The 22,677-nt window shown below is 45.2% G+C and overlaps 1 long non-coding RNA gene across 1 annotated transcript in view; it reads left to right on the top strand.

Moving 5' to 3' along the window:
- The window catches only part of LOC132656850 (uncharacterized), a 61,373-nt gene extending 50,990 nt beyond the window's left edge, over positions 1 to 10,383 (top strand). The window contains exon 2 of the long non-coding RNA XR_009594616.1: positions 10,041 to 10,383. This is a non-coding gene — a long non-coding RNA (uncharacterized LOC132656850). The remainder of the gene's footprint in view (positions 1 to 10,040) is intronic.
- Positions 10,384 to 22,677: the final 12,294 nt, after the last annotated feature.

Raw genomic sequence — 22,677 nt, 5'->3', positions numbered from 1 at the left:
TCAGGTCTCATCAGGACTGGCTTCTTTGTCTTCCTCTGTAGACTGGTAAGGCTGCTCCCCCCTCAGGTGGAGGTGATCAAAGAGGCAGCCCATTGAGTTCAAGCCAGAGATGGTCCCTGGTCCTATTATTGGGGAACCCTCTTGGATACTGAGCTGCCTTGGGCTATTTCTGTGCAGGGGTCCTAAGTTATCTCCATGCATGGTCCTTGTTTTGAGTATCAGTCTCAGAAAAGACCCCTGTGCCCAGATTTTTTTGTTCTGTTGCTCCCCTTGTGGAGCTCCTGTTTCCTCTAGGTCTTTCTATCTCTCCCTTCTTTCACAAGATTCCCTACACTCTATAAAACATTTGGCTATGAGTCTCAACATATATTTTGATACCCTGCTGGGTGGAGTCTCTCAGAGGCCCTCTGTAATAGGCTCCTGTCCAGTTCACTGTTTTCTCCCTCTTCCAATGTCCATCTCATTTGCCTTTCTGCATGAAGATTGAGCATCTTACCCAGGATTGTCCTTCTTGATTAGCTTCCTTAGGTGTACAGATTTTAGTATGATTCTTCTATATTATATGTCTAATATCCACTTATATGTGAGTACATACCATGTGTGTCTTTCTGCTTCTGGGATACCTCACTCAGGATGATCTTTTCTAGATCCCACCATTTGCCTGCAAATTTCATGATTTCTTTGTTTTTAATGGCTGAGTAGTATTCCATTGTGTAAATGTACCACAATATCTGTATCCATTTCTTATCTGAGGGACATCTGGGTTGTTTCCAGCTTCTGGCTATTACGAATAAAACTGCTATGAACATGATTGAGCAAATGTCCTTCTTGTGTACTTGAGCATCTTTTCAGGCCCCTCATCTTAATGTGTTCACCATTTCCAGCCCCGCTGCACAAAAGGCTGGTAAACAAGCCTCTATTACATGGACTTTGGGGATATGTGAGACTCAAACCAAAATAGCACAGTGTCTTTTTACTTGATAAAAATGTCTTGGAAGGTATTTTAAATCTACTCTTTCAACAACAAAAGAATTTTATATGTATGTATGTGTGTGTACCCAAATGAATGTCTGTGGACCATGTGTGTGCAGACACCTGTGAAGTCCAGCATAGGGTGCTGGGTCGTTGCCTGGAACCAGACTTACAGAAGGTTGTGAGCAACTGTGTTGGTTCTGGGAATGGAACTGCGGTTCTTTGCAAGATCAGCAAGTGCTTTCAACTGTTGAGCCATCTCTCCAGCCCTATCCTAAGGTATTCTTTTTTCATGCATCTATCTATCTATCTATCTATCTATCTATCTATCTATCTATCTATCTGTCTGTCTGTCTGTCTGTCTGTCTGTCTGTCTGTCTGTCTATCTATCATCTATCTATCTATCTATCTATCTATCTATCTATCTATCTATCTATCTATCTCCATAGAGTTTAGAGGTTTAGAGTCATCAGATCTCCTGGAGCTGGAGTTCACAGGACATCTCTCCTAAGACATTGTTCTAATAAGGAATTCTTTTTTTAATCATTCGTGCTTATTTTGTTCTTTTTTTAGTTTTTTGTCATTTATTTATTATTTTTTGTGTATTAGTGTTTTTCTTTCACACATGTCTGTGTACCATGTATATGCTTGGTGCCTGAGGAGATCAGAGGAGGGCTTTGGATGTCCTGGAGCTTGAGTTATGGACAGTTGCGAGGCATCATGTGGGTGGTAGGAATTAAACCAGGGTCTTCTATAAGAACAAAAAATGTTCTTGCCGCTGAACTATCTCTCTAGCCCTTGTACCCCCACAAGGTATTTTAAATAGTTTTCTTACAGAAACTGTTATCAGTCTATCCCCACTGCCATCAACAAGAATGTATGTGCATTTTCCTGGAACCTACAGTTTACCTGTCAGGATCAATCTGTTCTCTATTAAACATCTGTTAAGTGCTTTGCCCTAACTGGAGGTAGGCATTTGACATACTTGTCTATCCACTCTTCTAACACTGCATTTTCCTAGACAGCACATATTTGCTGAATGTCTACCATGTATCAGCCAAGGGAGGTGCGAGGACTGAAGTGATGGCCAAGACCTGGTCCTCTCTCAAAGGTGCTCATAGTTGAGGCTAGAGCAGGCGTGTCATTTACCAGGACTCAGTAGCAGCATTGGCTTCCATAGACTAGCAGCCTATGGGTTTCATTGTGCCTGGCACTCCACAGGAATCCTGCAGGAAATGACTTGGATCCCTGGAGTTCTCAGACATGTCCATCAGGAGGGAGTGAGGAAGAGCTGTGCACTCCCCTGTGCCTTCTGTGGAAGATAATGGCCAGGTACACTGGCAGAGGCAGTGCTGCCCTGGCAGCCTGGATCTTAGCTCTTTGGTCATCGGTATCAACTACTATCAACTGCAGCATCAGCTACCCAGACTTATCCAGATGCCTTCGTATTGTCTCCTACTCTTGCTCACATCTAGGCTGTAAATGCCTCTTGGCCGCCATCTTTCACATCACCCCCACAGCCCTGGAGGAGGGAATGCCTGTGGTTTATCCTGCCGACTCAGCCAGCTCTCCCATAGTGTACACTCACAAGTTACAAGCTTTTACCTGGCAGGATAGTGCAATGGATGATAACTAGAGTTTGCAGTTAGTGTGAGATAGAGCTCTGGATTGGTTACTATGACTTTGGGTGGCTGAGACTCAGCTTCCTCATCTGTGAAATGGATGTACAGCAGCATTTCCCAGAGATGATGAATGGAGAAAGATGTCTGGGCAGCTCTGGTAAGCCAGTTATTGATCCAAGCTGACGCCCTATTGTGTTGCCTGTTGGACACGGTGATGCCTGTGAGTGGCAGAGGGTGATGACAGAGAAAGGAACACTATGACTATAATAAATGTCATAGTGGGGTTGTAGAAGCCACATCGTGTCCTATGCTGCATTTGAAACCTTGGACTCCAGGGAGAAGGGAGACTGCTAAGTTTCCTGACTGCTTTTGGAAACACTTGTAATAATTGTAGGGAGGATTCCACCAAGGCCGAGTAAAGTAAAAATGCACATACAAACTCTTCATCACATAAATCAACATGTAAACCAATGAAGTCTCCAAATTTATTAGGCTGTTTAAACTTGAGGGCAAAACTGATGACGATGGCCTTCCGTGAGGCTCCAATTCCAGCCTTGGCCACAGGCCACACTTGTTGGTTGAGTGAGATGTTCCCATAGGCTCATGCATTTGAATATTTGGTTCCCAGCCGGTGGCAGTGTTTGGGGAGGCTGAGGAGGTGTGATCTTTTTGGAGGAGGTTTGTTATTGGAGGCATGTTTCAAGAGTTTAGAGACTCATACTGTTCTGAGTTCTCTTTATGCTCGGTGCTTGAGGTTTCAGCTGTCAGCTCTTAGCCTTTTGCTCCTGCCCCTGGTGCTTTTGTTCTGCCAGAGTGGACCCATACATCTAAATAACTTTTGTTACAGAAATTGCCTGGTCGTGGTGTTTCATCACAGCACAGAGAAGTAATAAAACACGTGTAAGTAGATAGATATATAAATACCACCTACTGAGTCCATTTAGTTCTTGTATGAAGTTACAATCACAAAAAAAATCTCAAAAACACGGTTGCCTGAGCAAGACCTGAACAACGACAACAACACTCATCAGGGACAGCCTCGGAAGGCTGTTATCAATCGGTTATCCAAGACCAAGCTATCAGCCCTAAAAACATCCAAGAACTTGATTTCTTATAATTCTAGTAGCTGAGGAATCTGAGATCAAGGACCATATCTGGAAAGGGTCTCTGCTTCCAAGCTGGTGTTTTGAATGCTGTGTGTTATAGAGTGTGGACATCGGGTCCAGAGACAAAGGGTGGAAGGGACTCCCTCCATCAAACTTCTTATTTGTTTTAAAATTATTTTTAGCTCCTGTTTCCCTATGTGGTCTTGGCTGGCATTGAACTTTCTCTCCTTCTTTTTTAGCTTCCAGAGTGCTGGGATTACAAGTATGAGCCCAGCAAGGAGACCTTTTTGATTGATTAAAAATACTTTTAAAGGTGGAAGGCATCCTACTAAATCCTTTGTGTGTATTACTTCATTTAATCTTCTTGAGGAAGTATATACCTGTTGGGCACCGTGCTGAAGGCCCTAGACCATTGGTGTATGCATCTAGAGTACTAGCAATTGGAAGGCTGAGGCAGGAGGATCAAGAGCTTGAGGCCAGCCTGCTGGGCTACATCATGAGGGCCTGGTTCAAAAGATAAAAAAAAGTGGTCAGGAAGTGAAAGATTAGGAGAAGTACCTCTGTTTTGACAGCCCACCCCTCCCCCTACCACACACATGTAAGCCATACAGACAGATCCCAGAACCCACTGGCTGCGGTGAACAGTATGTGTGAGAGCAGGGTCTCTGAGCACAGATGAAAACCCCAGTCATAGCTGCAAGGAGAGTGTTCTATTTACATCACCAAGCTGAGGGACATTAAACTTAACAGGCTAAAAAATGAAGTGTGAGACCAGACCAGCCATCTAGACAGCTGCTGACAACTTCACACCACGAAGGTCACGGGAGGTTGCAGCTTTACCTCTCAGTGTACTTGGGAGAATTTTTCCTGGCAAGGACATGGAGGATTTCCTCATTTCCTTTCACTATTAGACAGCAATCCTTTAATAACTGTATCATGATTGATTTAATAACTTCACTATTTGTTTTGCTCTGCTTTTTTTGAGGTAAGGTAATGTTATATAGCCTGGGCTAGCCTGGTACTCGCTGTGTGCCCAGGCTGACCCTGAATTCACAGCAATTCTGACTTAGCTTCCTAAGTGCTGGGGTTAAAGATGTGAACAACTGTGGTTTATTTAATCAGTTTGCTATTGGCTGGCATTTGAATATTTTTCTTTTGAATAATGCTGTGATAGATAAAAGCATAAATGAGCCATTTTGGACATTTTGCAGGTTTGAGGGTGAGGTTGAGACGGGGTTTCACTCAGTAGCCTGGGCTGTTCTGGAATGTATCTGCTTCCTAGGTGTTGGGAGGACGGGTATGTGCCTATGTGCCAGATCTGTTTTGCACTCCTGGGAGACTGCATGGCTCCCCTGTATGCACTGAGAATTTACGGTGGATGGGGTGGTCAGGGCTCCTTCAGCCCCTTCTCTCTCCTTCTTTTTCTTACCTTATAAGTCCTTTTGTTATGGTTTCCAGTTTTGTGTTTTTATGGGATTCCTGTCAGTGTAAACATGTGTGTCTCTGCTTCTATATGTATTTCTTATGTTTTTTCTTTTATACTTTTTAAATTTATTCTTCTCTCATATATTACATCCTGACAGCAGTTTCCCCTCCCTCACCTCTTCCCAGTTCTCTCCCACTACCCCTAAATCCACTCCTCTGTTTCTCTTCAGAATAGGGTAGGCCTCCTATGTATATCAACCCATCATGGCATTTCACCTCATATTAAGGGGAGACAACCCAGTAGGAAGAAAGGGTCCCAAAAGCAGGGAAAAAGTTAGAGATAGGTCCTGCTCCCACTGTTAGGAGTCCCACAAAAACAAGCTGCATAACTCTAACATATGGAGAGGGCCTAGGCTGGTCGTATGCAGGCTCTCTGGCTGGTTGTCAGCTCAGCGTCTGTGAGCCCCTGTGAGCCCAGGGTGGTTGATTCTGTGGGTTTTCTTGGGTGTCCTTGACCCTTAGGTCTGACAGTCCTTCCTCCCCTCTTCTACAGGATTCCCTGAGCTCTGCCTAATGTTTGGGTCGCTGTATCTGTTTCCATCAGTTGCTGGATAAAGCCTTTCTGATGACAATTGGACTGGGTTTCTTGTTTTCATTTATTTGTTTTTTCTTAATGATATACTATGTGAACATTCTTGCTTGTTAACTCTGGTCTCACCTCTTGTTCTCCTCTCTTCTTCTTCTTTTTTTTTTTTTTTTTTTTTGTTCTGTAGTGTTAGAGATGGAATCTGGACATACTATATAGGCATTCTGCTCCTGAGCCACACCCATAGTCCTGCCTCTGTTTACTATTTAATTTAAAATTTTTGAAACAGGGTCTCACTATGCAAGCTGGACTGGCCTGGAACTGGTTGTGTAGACCAGGCTAGCACACACAGAAACCCACTGTTATATAGCCCACACTGGCCTCATACTTACCATGTAATCCAGGCTGTCCCTGAATAGATGACTCTTCTACCTTGGCCCCCTGAATGCTGCATAGCATGTGCCACAATACCTGGCTTGATGCTCACTTTTGATCTCTTTATCACATACATGATGGGAGCATTTTTGGGAGTCCTGATGCATGCTATACACTGACAGTAAAAAGCTGTTTCAGTTACCAGTGCTTGTCTGACAAGGCTGGTGTCTGATGCTCCTGAGAGGAGTCTCCCAAGAGACAGCAGCCTAAGGGTGAATGTGAGGATAGGAAGAGCAGCTGAAACCACAGGCCAGTGGCCACTTGAGCTGGCATGGTCTTCAAACTCCTTTACTCAGCAAGGAAAGAGACTTGCCTGAGCTCATGCTGATCACATGCAATCAAACTGGGAATGACTCTTAGACCTTCCGAATCACTACCATGGCAGTATATCTCAGTGGTTAGAGACACAGCCTCTGTATTCAAACTGCCTGTATGAATTCCCTGCATCCTTGGTAGCTGTGTGCATGGGTGCATTCGAGACCCCAAAGCCCAGATTTCTTATCTGTGTGTCCCACGTGGTTGTAAGGAAGAAAGTGGACAGTCTGGTGTGATCTAGCCAAGTACAGTCTTATTAGCCTCTTATTATAGGCTATTACATAATTATTAATAGCATCAACTTCTCTGGTCTCTGAGTTGATTGAAATGAAGATGAGAATTATGGGAGAAACTTTCTAGTGCAGTCAGACTTTGATGGCTGACGGGATCTGACATTTCTGAGGATCCAAAACCCTTTCTGTCGTAGGTGTTTTCTGTGAGCCCTGAGATTCTGGGCAGAAATTCCTCAAAAAGCAAGTGCGGAGAAGGCAACTCACTCATTCCTTCTTTATTTGTCTCTTACGAACTTGTGCTGTACTCACTGACGAAAAGATACTGTGGCTGGCGAGGCCTGCTCCTCGGGCGGTGCGGGGCTTGCTTGCTGCTGGTGAAGATCTAGGTTCAATAAGCTGTGGGTGGTAAGGACTCTGTCTGGACAGTTGATGTAAGCCTTCATAAGGCTTAGCTCGAGCAGATAGTGCACCGTTCAGCCACTGCAGCATCACACATTGCCTTTATAGCTCAGGGGCATGCAGCGAGCATTTTGCTTATGTTAGCCGAGCCTTTGGCCGTGGGCTGGGGGAACTGGCTGGGTTCTGTGGGGGTGGTTCTAAGTGGTAGATGGAGTTTATGTCTGGTCCATGTGAAATGAACCAGAAAGAATGAAAGCGTTCTTTTTGACCCAGAGATCAGCTAGCCATGTTCTCATGGTGATAGCAGAAACACACAAAGTGCCTAAGTGGCACATTGCCACTTCCATCCACTTTACAATGGCCTAGATAAGACATGTCCTGAGCTCAAAGCCAGGAGAAGACCTTGGACTCCCACAGCAAAGGGAGTACAAACAGAAGTATAAGGAATTGGGGCTAATAGTTCAGTCTGTCACAGAGGGAGTCAGACATTAATCCAACAGTCCCATAGTTATGAGCTACGGCACACTGAAGGAGCCATCCTGAGTACAGGAGAGACCTGACTACAGCACCAGGGCTGGTTTTCCTGAAGAAATCATGTCTAGGTGAGACTTGAAGGATTACAGTGCAGGGAATGTGCAAAGTCTCTAGGGCCAGAAAAAGCAGGGCTGAGCAAGGGTTTGGGGAGACAAGATCACCTATGCTCCCCGAGGCCCTGCCAAGAGCAGCTCATGTCTTTAAAATGAACAGCATTGGCTTCTTGCCATAGTTGTGATTTTGCCAGGGATGTACTTGACTACCTAGTTACACAGTCATGTTCATCCCTCAGGGTGTATCAGGGAGACTGGGAAACATCTTAGCTCACCTGGTATATGAACCAAATGCTTGTGCCACTCCTGTATGTTGGCATGCTAGCCCCTAAGGTGATGGAGTGGGGAGGTAGAACTGTAGGAGGTAACTGTGTTGTCAAGGGTAGAAGTCTCAGGAATGGGGTTAGGGCCCTTGTGAAAGAGGCTCTAGGCCTGGGCTAGTGATGTACACTTTCACTCCCAGCACTCAGAAGGCAGAGACAGGCCAATTTCTGTGAGTTCAAGAACATCCCAGTCTACATAATGAGTTCCAGGCTATCCAGAGTACAGATGTGTGTGTGTGTGTGTGTTTGTGTGTGTGTGAGAGAGAGAGAGAGAGAGAGAGAGAGAGAGAGAGAGAGAGAGACTCTAAAGAGCTATCTTTCAGCCATGTAGAAACTCCACAAGAAGTTGGCAGTCTGTAGCCCAGAAGTGGGACCTTTGGAGGCACTTTGATTCTGGAGTTTTAGTCTACAAACAAGTTTCTGTTATTATGAGTCAGCTTAGCCTCTGGTAATTTGTTATAGTGGCCTGAGCTCAGGCACTTGGCCAGCTGGTTGCTGCCTCTCTGGCCTTCCTGTTCTTGGTATAAACATCTTCTGTATCTGTGTTCAGTTCTATTTTCAGTGGCTTCTCTGCACTGCAGGGCTGTGGCCTTTTAAAAAGCAGAGACTCTTATGTTTTTTTCCTCTGCTTCTCTCATGTTTATTGACAGACCTTGGCCCAGATCAGTTGCCAGGAAATGTCTATTGTCTTGACAATCAAACAAGCTCATGGATACAAGAATACTTTGTCAAATTTGGAATGCCATGACGTTATTATCACCCACATGATCTAAATGCTGTCACTGTTTCTCCTGGTGGGAGGAGCAATCTTAGGTATGAGATGGGGTGGTGGTACAGTGGTTGATGGGAGTAGCAGATAAACCCTTTCAGGGGCCAGGAAGGTGAAACAAATGGGTGACTCAAAGCTGGTGGGAGCCCAGAAGAGCAGTGGGTAGCAGCAAGTCATACTGGGAGTGCGTCATTATGTAGAGGTATTGGCTCCTATTAGTCATGTCTTCTGGGTATATGGCTTTCAGTTACCATATCTGACTAGGTTCAGAAGAGTTGAGAACTCAGATTTTACTTAGTGAAATGGACATCTAAAACATAGGCATTTTAATATGGAAAAAAACCCCAAACCTCTGAAGGTGAAATGAAACATAGGACTTGTGGACTTTCTGACTTGTAGTCCTGAGTTTATGACCTATGAGCTAACAGCATATATCTGGGAGCTGGATGAAACTAGGTCCAAGCCCCGGTTGTTTTTTCTTCCCTGCTTTGTTATGTCAGGAAGGTGACCTGAATGCTCTGATCTTGTCCCCTCTTTCATGAGGTGGAGGCAATAATAGAACACACTGGATGACATTGTGGCTGGTGGATTTAGCACAAGGGGCTCACTTTTTACTGCTGCTATTGTTTACCTCTCACAGGCAGCTCCACACTCGGGATTGTGGTTAGGAATAGTCTGGAGGAATTAGGGAAGAGCAGCCAAGTGAGATTGTGGTCAAATTGGTTCAGAATCCTCTGAAGGTTTTGGTATTGAAAATGAATGAAATCCATAACAATTCTTTTTGAGAGCCAAAAGGAAAACAGAGAGGCTCCCAAGCAGGTGGATAAATCACCTGCCTTAATCTAAAATATCTAAGTAGCTGCTGAATAAGTACTTAGGTCATCCGTTCAGTCTCTCATTCATTTGTCCTTGATGGGTTCTGATTAGTACTAGAGTGCCTGAGACAGCAATAGCCCTTCCCTAAATAGTTTGGCACATACTGAGTACAAGACAGGAGTGGGGCAAAAGAATGGTGGGAAGCAGATTCTCTCCATGCTGTAGCTGAACGTTTGGCTACTTTGTGGGTTCCCTTTTTTTTCTATCCTTCTTCACCCTTATTCCACCCTTCCAGTCCCCAAATACTCACTAGGAGGAAAATAATGTTGGAGGGGAAAGGGGATTCAATATTATTAGACTGCTTCCTGCTGATTAGGGGTTAGAGTTCTTTGGGGCAAGTTTGATCTTTGCTGTCAGAATATTCAATTTTTGCTACTTGTCTCTTTGTACAGACCACTTGACAAACTGCAAGAACAGCAACCAGCAACCAGCAACCAGCAACCAGCAACCAGCAACCAGCAACCAGCAACCAGCAGCAGCAGCAGCAGCAGCAACAACAACAACAACAACAACAAGGGAAGGAGCAACATTAGCTTCCACTGCCCCTCTCAGAGCTCTAGCATTTATATACTCTCTTAAGAGTTCCCAGAATTCCAAGCATCACACACTTGCAGAAATTACCTGCAGCTGGCAAAACCACACCTCTGCTAGAGCATGAGGCAAATCACAGTCAGCTGCTGTGACGCAACCTCATATCTCCACACCTGGGATTAAAACAAAAACATATTCCCATAACATTTCTGTGTTTTTTTTAAAGATTTATTTGTTTATTTATTTATTTATTTATTTATTTAATGTATATGTATGCTTTATCTGCTTTCCAAAAGAGGGTATCTGTTCACATTATAGATGGTTGTGAGCCACCACATGGTTGCTGGGAATTGAACTTGGGTCCTCTGGAAGAGCAGACAGTGCTTTTAACAGCTGAGACATCTCTCCAGCCCCAATTGGTGTGTTGTTGGATTTTTTTTAAAGAAACAAAAATTACAAAATTCTCACCATGCTGCTTACAGATGTGTAATGTTAGGCAAGTTACTAGAACTTTTCCTGCAAATTTTTTCTCATCTGCAGCGTGGGCATCATTGAAACACTGCTTCTTGAGGTTATCGTGAGGAAATTACTAGGTTAACACTTGAGGGTCAGGTACAGTGTCATTAGGGGGTGGGGTGAAGGTAGAGCTGGTGTCTTGACTGGCTCCTCAGAAGCAGATTCTGGGATCCTGCTGAATAATTTTGTGACAGCACAAGTTGTCATGACTGTGAGGGAAAATAAACTGCCAGACATACACAACCTTTTGCCTGATCTTGAGGAACAGCCTGGTAGGTCAAGGGAAGTCCTTTAAAGAATTGGAAGGTCCAGGCATGCACACCTGTAATCCCAGAAGTCGGGAATATCATGACGTCAAAGACATAGAGTGAATCTGAAGCCAGCCGGAGCTATATAGCAAGATCCTACTTTTTGGTTGTGAGCCTAGCCTTTTTTATATATATATATATATATATATATATATTTTTTTTTTTTACATGTGAGCCTAGCCTTTAATGGTTGAGCCATCTCCACAGCCCACAATCCTATTTTAAGAAACCAAAATTAAGAGCCAAACCCAAACCAGGAGTAGGTGTAGATATGGTCATTGGAAGCTGAAACCCACCCAAGCTGGGGGGTGGGCATGCAGAAATAATGACTGGAAAGTGCTAGCCTTGGCTGGTCAGCAGCCAGCACGATTCTCAGCCACGGTGGGAATTTGAAATCAGTGCAGTGATTCAGATGTGGGAAGAACATCAAAATGTCAGATGAGTCGCCAGCTTGATCACAGTACTGATGTGAGCTTCTTCAAACAGTGATTAGTGCAGAGTATGTTAAGGCTCGGATATGCACACACTGTTGTGGGCTGAGCTGTACCCCTAGTTCCCTCTTCCACAAACATGTTAAGTTTTAACCATCAGTGTGACCACCGAGACACGGGTTCATTATGGTCTGAATGTGAAATGTGCCTCACAGGCTTTGTCCCCAAGCGGTCCTGGAAACTTCCGGAGGTAGGGCTTGTCAGAGGAATTAGGTCACTGAGTGTATGGCTTAGGAGATTATGCGTGGTCCCAGGCTCCTCCCAAGCCCTCTGCTTTTTGTATGTCATGAGGTAGGTGGCCTCTGCCATATGTCCCTGTGAACATCATTTTCTCTCTTACTCTCGAATTAACAGAGCCAAGAACTACGGATTGAGTTTTCTGAAACCATAAGCCAAAATAAATCATCTCTCTTAAAATTATTTATGCCAAGTATTTTGCTGCAATGACAAAATTCTGCCTAATGCAGGGTCTTCAGGAGATGGCTGAAGTTAAAGAAGGCCATGGAGGAAGGGCTTTCATAGGGTAGAAGTATGATTTCATAATAAGAGACACTGAGAACTGACTTCCTCTCTACTATGAGGACTCTGTGAGGAGGTGATCATCTGTCAGCCAGGAAGACAGCACCATTGAGATCTGAACCCTTTGGACTCCTAATCTTGGACTTGTCAGTCTTCAAAGCTGTGTTAAAAATGTCAGGGGCTGGAGAGATAGCTCAGCAATTAAGAGCACTGGCTGCATATCCAGCGGACCAGGGTTCAAGTCCCAGCACCCTGGGACTTGACACCGTGGCAGCTCAGACATGTCTGCAACTCCAGTTCCAGAGCTTCTGACAGGCTCACACAGTGCAAGCAAAACACCAATGCACGCAAAATAAAAACAAATAAACAATTAAAAAAAAAAAAAAAGGAAAAGTCAGGGACTGGAGAGATGACTCAGCAGTTAAAAGCAGCATTGTTCTTGCAGCCCTGGTTTGGTTCCTAGTACCCACATGGTGACTTACAACCATCAGTGACCCCAGTTTCACAGGATCTGATGCCTTCTTCTGTATGTATGGTGCACATACATGTAGGCAAAAAATTATACTTATAAAATACTTATAAAATAAAATAAATACATCTTTAAAAAATTCTCTCTGTTGTTTAAGTTGTTCATGCTCTGATGTGATGGCAGCCCGGGCTGGCGAAGACGCTGCCTCTGCCCAGCACTGTAGAGCCGCTGTGTACACTGCTTCACTGAAACCTGAAAGCCCAGAGAACGTGCTATTCCTATCTGCCTTAGTTACTTCCTTCACTGCTCTGACAAAAGCAGCTCAAGAGAGAAAGGGTTTACTTTGGCTCACAGTTTGAGAAATCACAGAGGCAGGAGCTTGAGGCAGCTGGTCCCATTATGTCTGCAATCAGGAAGCAAAAAGAGATGAACACTGGTGCCCAGTTCATTTTCTCCTCTTATTCAGTCTGGGCCCTCAGCTCATGGAATGGGGCTACCTACCGTTAAGGTGGGGTTTCTCAACTCAACTAGATAATTTACACAATCTCTCACAGGCACAGCCAGAAGCTAAGCTAATGTAGATAGCCCCCCACAGATGTGCCCAGAGGCTTGTCTCCTTGGAGATTCTACATCCTGTGAGACTGAGGAACTACCACCACCAACTCTTCACTTACAAGATGGGAGTACAATGGCGGCTTCTGTGGTTTTCCTGTTTGTTGTCTGCCTGGGCTGTGCTTACCACTTTATGCTTACTTGTCTATGAATGTTGGGAAACCCTGCTGTGAAGGACATAGTCCACCATGACCAGAAAGCCCCGAGCTAAATGAAGGACTCATTTTGTCAGTGGGGCTTCCTCTTCTCTTCCTGATCTCATCTGGAGAGTGTCCTTAGGCACAGATGCTTCTAACCACATCTGGTATGTGACCATTGACATAGTTTCCTATAACACCCCTCCCTCCCGCTGCCCATAGGATAATTAGGTACTGTGTTCCTGTTCATATGATTTGACTGTGCTGCCAAACACAAATAAAACATCCCTGGCATTCCTAATCCCAGCCAATAGTGTATGCCTACCGTAGGAGCCACCCTGCTCACACCCCGAGAACTGTATGGCCTTTGTTCCCACTGAATAATGAGCAGTCTTGCTGAAGCCGGTCCCAGAAGGTCATTTCCATCATACCCATGGCTTTTTGAGCCTTGCTGCCCCCCCCTTTGTCCTCCAGGACAGTGGCCAAGGATCCTGGAGGGGGGATGGAGGCTCAGCATATTAAATGCTTTGAACACACCCAGAGGGAATCTTTTCCATTGGCAGAAAAGGGCACTGACTTTTATAGATAAATTTTTAAAAGCCACAGGGCTGGGGGGTGGAGCTGGGATTTGAACCCAGGATGTTTAAATCCCTATGTTTCGATCAACAAGCCAGGTTGGACAGGTGCCACGGGTGCATCTGCTTTGCTCTCTCAGCTACCACACCAGCCTACATCCCATGGCTTCTCACCTCCAGAAAGAGAAGGTGATCCCTGCCACTCTTCATGCTCCAGAGAGTTGTAGGAACCTCTCAAAACAGATGAGGTCACTATGATCACTTCTCCGTCACCATATACATCCTTGAACACCTCATGGGCTGCACTTGCCTTCCTGGCTCCTGTGCGTCGGAACTAGGCTGTATTAACCCCTGGCAATTGCTGTCTGTATAGGAGAGAGCTGCCTCAGCCAAGGCCTCGTCTCTTCCACATGGAAAGACACCATTACTCAGGTCTTCTGTGCTTACAGAGAGCAAATCCCTTCCTCACATGCTCTTGCATTCTGTCTCCTAAAAAGGAAAGTTTTTCCTCTTTGGCATCCAAATTAGATGAACATGTTAAGCTTGGAGCAGAAGATGATTAGAGCAGGCCACAGCCAGACCTCCAGCTCACAATCTCATTAGCTTAGAGAGGCCCCTCAGAGTCTGCATAGGAGAGATCTGAGGCCTAGGAAGTCATCTAAAATGAGAAGACAGACCATCAAAGGAGAGGGAGAAGCTTATGCCTGTGTGGGGGTGAGTGGGGGGAAGGGAGGAGAAGGAGTCTTTGAGGACGTGGTTGGGGTCTGTTTTCCTATGTCTTGGGTATGTCTCTTTAATCACTTTCACTGGCCACCCCTGGCCAGAAAGCTAAAAATGTAATCACACAGTTCTCTGCAAACACAGCCTGGGTGGTTGTCGCCCTGTAGCTCGGTACAGAGAACATCGCCTCGTGGCTTGCAGAGAGAGGAAGATTGGTTTTCAGTACAGCGACAGCAAGCCCCAGGTAGCCAGCCTCCTCTTACTACCATAATAGGGCAGAATGGGAAAAAAACAGACCAAAAATAGCCCAGGATTGTGTTGGGGAGGCCTCTTGAATTCGGAATCATAGTGGCTGGTTAAAGAGGAGGTGGCGGTAGTGGGGGAGCAGTGGTTATAAAGTATTCACAGACTCACTGCCCTGCCTGCCAGAGCAGCAGGGCGTGGAGCCTGCTCTTGAGGACTTTGTAACTGTGTCATCCATGTCATTGGTGCATCCATTCAGCAAATACCGATTGAACAGCTACTATGAAGCCGGCATTGTATCGAGCACCAGGATGCGGAAGTGAACGAGAGAAATGAGTTCCTGCTCCCGCGGAACACAGACAGCACATGGAAGGCAGCGACAGCACATGAGAAAAAGTGACAAACTAATGTGAAAAGTGAGATGTGTACCACACAGAACAGGGCATTTTCCTCTCTCAATCTCTCTCTCTCTCTCTCTCTCTCTCTCTCTCTCTCTCTCTCTCTCTCTCGTGTGTGTGTGTGTGTGTGTGTGTGATTGCACATATGCACATGTGAAGGCCAGAGGAAACCCTACTTGTATTTTTTTGTCTTCTGTCTAGTTTGACTCAGGGTTTCTTGACTTTTTTTTTTCTTCTGCTGCATATGTCAATCTAGTTGACCCAAAGGCTTCTGGGGACTCTCCTGGCTCTACCTTCCATCTTTCTGTAGCAGTGTCAGGATTACAGAGGCACACACCGTTACACACTCTTATATCTGGCTCTATATGTGGATTCTGGGAATTCAAACTCTTGTCCTCACACCTGTGTGGCCCTGAGTCATCTCCCCAGGCCAAGAATACAGACTTCTGCGTGACTACAAGTGCTAGCCGTGCCTCTCCCTCTAGGGCTGGGGCACTTTCCAGGTGCTCTGGAGGCACTGGTTCCCAGAGCTGGTTGCTCCCAGGCAGGAGCAGCAGCAGAAGCACTGCATCTTAGGCCGTGGCTGCCACCTGCTCCCTTGCAGGTCCTGGTGAGACAAAGAACTGCCAGTGGACAACGAGGGCACGGAGACTGCATCTGTCATCGGGAACCCTGTGCGACATCTCTTGCCCAGCTTTGTCAGTAAATGCTGCTGCTGTGACTCAAGAAGGACATCGTGTCTACAGCTAGGAATTCTCAGGCAAGCCGTCTGCCTTAAAGATTAGCGTGCTTGCCGAGGACGGGAGGTGGGGGAGAAGGCGCCTGAGCTGTCAGTCCAGGCTAGAGGGTGCCGTTTGGGAATGAGATCTTTCCACTCTTTTTCCTCTTACAACTCTGGCAGAAAAAACTCAGCCAGGTCCTGGAGTTGTTCACAGGATGGAACAAATGAAGACTCTGGCCCAGCAGCTCCAGAGCGGATGTGACACATGTGTGAAGTATCCCCGAACAGTCCTGCCAGGACACACACACTCGATTTCCCAGGCCTTGCCTGCCTTCACAGTCAGCTTGCATCGTGTGTGAGTGTGTGTGTGTGTGTGTGTGTGTGTGTGTGTTTGACAGAGAGAGAGGAAGAGGGGGGAGAGAGAGAGAGAGAGAAGCTAGGCCTAGCCTAACCTTGCCTTAGATCAGGGTGGGGACCTTCCCAGGACCACCCCAGCTTCAGAGTCCCCCAAGACATCTGTAGCACAGTCTCACCCAATTCCTCCCTAAGCTCAGACCTGCTCCCTTTGTTATCCATAAATGTCATCACAAGACAGATGGTGAATGCTCCTCGCAGACAAGCGTCGCTCAGGGCTGGTCCTGGGGCTCAGTTGCTATGGTCTAAGTATGTACCCAAAAGCCATGAGCTGAACATTTATGGGGAAGGAGAGATGGCTCAGCAACTAAACATTACTGGTTATTCTTCCAGAGGACTCAGGTTTGAGTCCCAGAATCCACATAATGGCTTTTATATCTCCTCTTTCAGGGGATCCAATGCTCATGCCTGGCCTCTGTGGGCACCAAGATATACATGTAATGAACAGACATACATACAGACAAAACACATATACCAGGCAAAACATCCGTATAAGTAAAATACAATATCGTTTTTTAATGAACAAAATTTGTTTAGCAAAGAGAAAATGTCATTGCAAACTACAGTGTTGAAATGTAGAGCTTTTGGAAGGTCTAGGTTTTCTAGAAAAGAAAATTTGGTGTCTCTCCTCCCTCTGCCTCCTACCCAACTGTGATGGAGCAAGAAGATCTCCATCACACGAGGCACCTCCATCTTGGAATTCCAAGACTCCAGAGCAGTAAACCAAACACATTTTCATTCACTGTAAAGTCCTTGTTTGGTGTGAGGGGCAAGGTCACAAAGGAGACTGTGAGAACAACCAGAGGGAGTGTGATGTTAGGTTTTGTCACCTTGACACAAGCTGGAGCCACTTGGGAAGAAGAAACTTCAGCTAAGGACTTGCCTCCCTCAGATTGGCTTGTGGGTTTGTTTGTGGGACATTGTCCTGATTAATGATTGACATGGCAGGGCCCAGCCCACTGGGGGCAGTGTCACTGGGCAGGTGGTCCTGGGTTCTATAAGAAAGGCTGAGCAAGCCATGAGGAGCAAGCCAATAAGCAGCATTGTTCCATGGTCTCTGCTTCAGTTCCTGCCTTGCCTTCCCTCAGTGGACTATGGCTCTGGGATATGCAAATAAACCCTTTCCTCCCCAAGTTGTTTTTGGTCATGGTACCTTATTGAAGCAATATGAAGCAGACTAGGACAGGCAGTGAGCGGCTGATGGAAGGAAGTGACTTCATACCGTGAAGCCTCACTGCAAGGTGATGTGTGAGCTACAACCTGAATAATGGGAAGGGTCCAGCTCACAGAATGTCCCCAGAGAAAATGAGTATAAATCCAGAGGGAAAGGAATGATACTGGCCAGAAGGAAGGTGTGTGGGGCTTGAGGGTGTTGGACAGTTCCAGTAGAGCCTTTCTGGCCCCTGTATGGAGTTTGGATTCGATTCTCAAGGCAATGCAAAGTTTCTGGAGGGATCCGGCATAGTGAAGATGCTCTTGGCTACTGTGGATTCAGTTTCATCAGGAAGACAAGACAAGCTAACATCAAACGTCAAAGAATAACTTCTTCTAAGTGTGCCCCTCCCCCTTTTATATCCATCAAGGGCATTGCACCAAGCAATAGGTGGTGTCATAGTCACTGAGCATTGATTAACCAAATAGAATAGTCGAGTATCTGTTATATAGCAGGCACTGTACCAGGCTCTAAGATACAGTAAATAACAAGATGGACAAAAGGAATCATCAGAGTACCCATTCACAACGGACAATTTTCAACTTACGCAATTAGGTGGCGGAGGCTTTAGTGAAGCAGGGCACTGGGCACTATAAAGAAAGATGGTGCTTCCTGGAGAAGGCAGCACTCGGCGAGGTGTGGACCGGGGAGGGGGCAGAAAAGCAGTGAAGAATGCGGGGATACAGCAGTAGTGTCCATGCTGAGAATTTAGCATGTCTGATTTCATGTTATCTTCAGAGACACTAAAAACAGCAAGAGTTTCTCTCTCACTTTCCAAATGGAGAAACTGAGGTGAATAGAAATATTATGTTCAAGGTCACATGTCTTGGAAAAGGTGGCTCTGGATTTCCTTCCATATCTGACTCAGAAATGGAATCCTGTGCCCTTTCGCCCCCGCACTACCACAGCTGATGAATCAGAGGTGGCCTGTCACTCTCCAACTCAGATTCCTGCCTGATCTCAGGATGAGTTCTGCAGCAAGATTTTGGTGTTGGCTGTGGTATAGACAACAGCTCTGGATTCATCCCTTGCTTTCCTGCCTATCCTTACTTTTCCTGCCTCTTTCTCCTCCTCCTTCTCTTCTCTCCCCTACATCCTTTTCTTTCTCCTTCCTTCTTTTCTTTCTTTCTTATGGAGACAGGGTCACATTATGAAACCTGAGCTGGCCTGGGTCTGTCTCAGATCTTTGCTTCCTCTGCTCCCCACAGGTGCTGGTACCAAGGGCAGATGAATGCACACTCCCCGCAGACGGGCTAGTTTTGGGTGCAGTTGCCATGGTCTGATCTTGAATTTGTAAGGGTTTACAGGTGTGTGTCACCGTGCCCACTTTCTGCCCAAGCTTTTGTCTTCTGCTCTCTTATTTGCAAAACCTGTTAAACTCCCCACTAATATATTCCTCATTTCATCAAAATTTTATTTTTATTTTAAGTTTGTTTTATTCTTTCTCTCTGACTGTGTGTGTGTATGTGACTGTGTATGTGTGTATGGGTATGTATGTCTTTATGTGTGTATGTGTGTGTGAGTGTGTGTGTGTATGTTATGTGACAGCATGTGTGTGGAGGTCAGAAGACAACATCTCAAACTCAGTTCTCTTCTTCTACGGTGGGATCTAAGATTGGAGCTCAGGCAAGCACTTTTACCAATGGAGTCATCTCACCAACCCAAGATTCTTTGCCTTTTTGAGATGTGGTTTAATTATATTTCTTCATATCCTAGTTATGCAATCAATTTCTGGCCAAGATTATGAGCAGAAGTGGTGTGCGGCTGTCCCTGTTAACTTTGGTTGTTTGCTTGACACAGCCTAGAAACGCCTAAGAATGAAGGCCTCAATTGAGAAATTACTTAGATTGACCTGTGGGCATGTATGTGTGGGATTGTCATGCTTATTAACTGATGCAGGAATGTCTAGTCAAGCACTCCCAGGCAGCTGGTCCTGAGCTGTGTGAGAATGCTAAGCATGAGCTAGAGACCAAGCCAGAGAAGGAGCGAGCAAGCAGTGTTCCTTGTGGTTCCTGCCTGTGTGTTCCTGCTTGGAGACCCTGTGCTGAGTTTTTCTAATGATGAATTGTGACTTGAAAGGGTAAGGCAAATAAAGCCTTTCTCAGGATATTTTGTCACAGCAGCAGAAAGAAAACTAGGGGAATGGACTTTTCGTTTAGTCTTTATACATCTTCAATGCAATTATTTTTCACTTTTACTGTCTTGGTAGCTACCACTGAAGATGTAAGACATCTTCAGTGCTGCAGAACTCATCCTGAGACCAGGCAGGAATCTGAGTTGGAGAGTGACAGGCCACCTCTGATTCATCAGCTGTGGTAGTGCGGGGGCGAAAGGGCACAGGATTCCATTTCTGAGTCAGATATGGAAGGAAATCCAGAGCCACCTTTTCCCAGAGGTTAAGAGCCAATCTTAACCTCTAAACAACTGTGTAGGGAAGAGATTGTTCCACAACCTAGACCTATCTTGAGATACTCTGTAAGAAAGAGATAAAATAAATCTTGTTCAACTGTTATATGGTTGAACTTATTTGCTACTTTAGCCTGGCCAACAGTAACTCATAATATTTTCCATTATCAAAGATCATTGTCAGAACAAATGATAGTTTAGGCCAGTCCAATAAAAATTATCTGAGGTAGGGGGTTGTTGTACAGTGATTTTCTCCAAATTGAAACATTCCATCCCAAGGAGGCGTGTTAAAATTCAGGAAAACAATACACAGTCTCAGTAAGTCCCTGAAAATGATCAGATTCACAAGTCAGTACCTCTTCAAGGTTACGGAAGTATGGGCAGCTGAGGAAAGGAGACTCTCAGACCTGTTGAACTTTCTGCATGTTACACAGAGGGCTCCGGAACTGCATTTCATCAGTCATTACCCATGGTGGGTTGGGCTTTCCAGCTATGCAGATATCTTTGGGTTGTCCATGTTCCTGTAAAGAACTCCTTACACATACTCCTGTAAACTGATAAACTCTTTGGTTACCAAGTTGGAATTAGGTGGAATCTAATTCCACTTCGGTTTGCCATTCATACTCTATTTGGGGTGGGTAAATGTTTGCTCATATCTTCTTAAAAAATGTCTCACACAACAAACTTATAAATAAAAGTTAAGGGGTGAGTGAATAAAACTTTATTTTTGCTTTCATGTTAGTGGTAATACTGTAACTTATAAAAATATAGCCTTTTTGAAAAGGGAGAACAGAGACAGAGAAGAGATGAAAAAGAAAGCTAAGTGTGTGTCCACACGATTTCAGCACTTGGGAAATGGAGGCATGAGGCTCAGCAGCAGCTGAAGGACACACTCAGCTAAGTCTCTAGATCGTTGCCAGCCTGGGCTACATGAAATACTGTCTCATAGGGTGGATGGAGAAGAGGATGAATAAGAAGAGACACAAGAGAATAAATGAGAAAGGGACTAGAAATATGTGAGAGGGAGAAAATAGGAAAGAAGAGAGAATAGAAAAGAAAGGACACAGTATCTATCCATGCTTGAAGGGGCAAAATCCAAATAGAATCACTCTTACAATTTGGAGAAAATCTGGCTCTCCTGCTACAATTTCCTCACACTCAACCTGGTGTTAGAAGGTGCCCGTTTCCTGGTGAGGGACCGAAGTGTTGCTACACCCACCTCTCAGCTTCGAGACCCTGGAGATCGGTGTGATTTAGTAGCCTTAGATTCCCCGTAGAACATGGGAATAGTCCCCAGCCAAGCTCTCAGGAAAATAGTATTTCCTCTTGGCAGGTAAAAAGAAGAGGGATAAAGGTTACATCAACAGGGACAACTTTGGCTTCCGTGATTTTATATTTAGAGTGCGGTGCCTGGGAACTAATTGGTTCTCGTTGTCTTCCCACTGAACACCACTCACCTTCTTTGCCTTGACTAATTATCTTGAAAAGGGCTTCTAAAGGAAATAGGGAGACTCTTGGGACTGATAATGGGTGGTGGCAGTGGTTGGGAGAAATGTCCCCTCAGAACACTCTTTTAGAAGGTGGCTTACTTTTCAGGACAACGGACAGCTCCAGTCAGCCTGGGAATGTCACAGAGGAGGCCCTGGAGGTGGCTTCCATCCACAAACTCTTGCTATTTGGGCAGTAGCTTGCTACCTTATTTAATTATGCAATGATCAGCAACCTTTACATTTTAATTAGCGAATCACTGTAATGAAGCCATCCTGCTTCCACCCAGAGCGGGTCTGACGATTCTTTCTTCACTCTGGAAGGGTCTTCAACACTAATTGGCTGTTTGGCGGCTTGGTCTTGACAGTATGAGGTAGGCAGTGATCCTCTCACACTTCTGCTAATGTGTTCTCTGGTCTCCCTGCCCTCCTCCTCTTTGATTTGCCTAATTAGTGCTAATAATTTAAAAGCTGCATGGCCCTCTTTTGATCCTGCTGTTGAAGGCAGACAGAGCCATTTCATTAGCAGATATTAAACTGCACTAATCTGTGGCGGCACGGTTGGAGCCAGCTTACACACAGCTCTGGCCTGGGACCTGGGGCTGCCTTACTCTCTCTCTCTCTCTCCCTCTCTCTCTCAGCTCATTCACTTTATTCTTAGAGAAAAGTCATTCTAGGCAGTGTCAGTTTAAACGTCGCGTCTTTATAACTGTTTGAGGTTCCTTTATTGTGGGCTGGCATTGAAAACCCACATGATTTATTCCACAATTCAGGATTTTAATGATTAATTCATGAGTGTATATGCAAGGATGCCAAGGTCTCTAAAATAATGAAAGTCTTCCCTCCTAAAGTTGTTTGTTTTCATTTCAAACCATAGCAAATGTTCAACTATCTTGAACATTTCTCTCTCCCCCTTTCTCTCTCTCTTCACCCTGAAAGGGGGGTTGTTCTCATTTCACTAGGGTCTTGATAACATTTTGACAAGTAATAGAATTCATTTACATTCATCAAAATGAACAGATAAGCCTTCCATCTTTTCCCTGCTTAGCTGACACTGACAGGTCTTTCACCTCCAATAGGCATCAGTAGGTTTCAGGTCATATGCAGCGAGTCCAATATTCTGGAATTTCTGTTGAGATTCAAAAGGGGGCTGAGAAACAAGGGGCCTGGTGAGCCCCTTCCCAGGTTCTGGGAAAGCAGACAGACAACTCTATGTGACTTGGGCTCCTCAACCATGAGCTACTTTCTTATTTAAAGACAGTGGGATGC

Source organism: Meriones unguiculatus, chromosome 10 (genome assembly GCF_030254825.1).
Source record: "Meriones unguiculatus strain TT.TT164.6M chromosome 10, Bangor_MerUng_6.1, whole genome shotgun sequence".
Lineage (NCBI taxonomy): Eukaryota > Metazoa > Chordata > Mammalia > Rodentia > Muridae > Meriones > Meriones unguiculatus.
The sequence above is the reverse complement of the archived record's forward strand: the minus strand, read 5'-3'. Positions and strand labels throughout refer to the sequence as shown.